We start from the raw sequence: 984 nt of genomic DNA on the forward strand, positions 1-984 counted from the left end.
AATAACTTTGAGCTTAAGCCTCAACTAGTTGCATTAATGCAACAAAACTGCAAGTTTTATGGACTTCCATCTGAAGATCCTTATCAGTTCTTAACTGAATTCTTGCAGATCTGTGAGACTGTAAAGACGAATGGAGTTGATCCTGAAGTCTACAGACTCATGCTTTTCCCTTTTGCTGTAAGAGACAGAGCTAGAATATGGTTGGATTCACAACCTAAGGATAGCTTGGACTCCTGGGATAAGCTGGTCACTGCTTTCTTAGATAAGTTCTTTCCTCCTCAAAAGCTGAGCAAGCTGAGAGTGGATGTTCAAACCTTCAAACAAAAAGATGGTGAATCCCTCTATGAAGCTTGGGAAAGATACAAGCAGTTGACCAAAAGATGTCCATCGTCCACATGTTTTCAGAATGGACCATGTTAGATATATTCTATTATGGTCTCTCTGAATTTTCGAAAATGTCACTGGATCATTCTGCAGGTGGATCTATTCACCTGAAGAAAACGCCTGAAGAGGCTCAAGAACTCATTGACATGGTTGCAAACAACCAGTTCATGTACACCTCTGAGAGGAATTCCGTGAATAATGGGGTCCCTCAGAAGAAAGGAGTTCTTGAAATAGATGCTCTGAATGCCATATTGGCTCAAAACAAAATGTTGACTCAACAGGTCAACATAATCTCTCAAAATCTGAATGGATTGCAACATGCATCCAACAGTACTAGAGAGGCAGCTTCTGAAGAAGCTTATGATCCTGAGAACCCTGCCATGGCAGAGGTTAATTATCTGGGTGAACCTTATGGAAACACTTATAACCCATCATGGAGAAATCACCCAAATTTCTCCTGGAAGGATCAACAAAAGCCTCAACAAGGCTTTAATAATGGTGGACGCAATAGGCTGAACAATAGTAAGCCATATCCATCATCTTCTCAGCAACAGACAGAGAACTCTGAACAAAACACTTCTAATTTAGCCAATATAGTCT

The 984-nt window shown here is 40.4% G+C and overlaps 1 pseudogene; it reads right to left on the reverse strand.

Annotated features, from left to right (window-relative positions):
• Positions 1-291: 291 nt before the first annotated feature.
• LOC112704423 (small nucleolar RNA R71) lies at positions 292-393 on the reverse strand (annotated as a pseudogene).
• Between the last annotated feature and the right edge of the window lie 591 nt (positions 394-984).

This window comes from Arachis hypogaea, chromosome 7 (assembly GCF_003086295.3).
Source record: "Arachis hypogaea cultivar Tifrunner chromosome 7, arahy.Tifrunner.gnm2.J5K5, whole genome shotgun sequence".
Classification (NCBI taxonomy): Eukaryota; Viridiplantae; Streptophyta; class Magnoliopsida; order Fabales; family Fabaceae; genus Arachis; species Arachis hypogaea.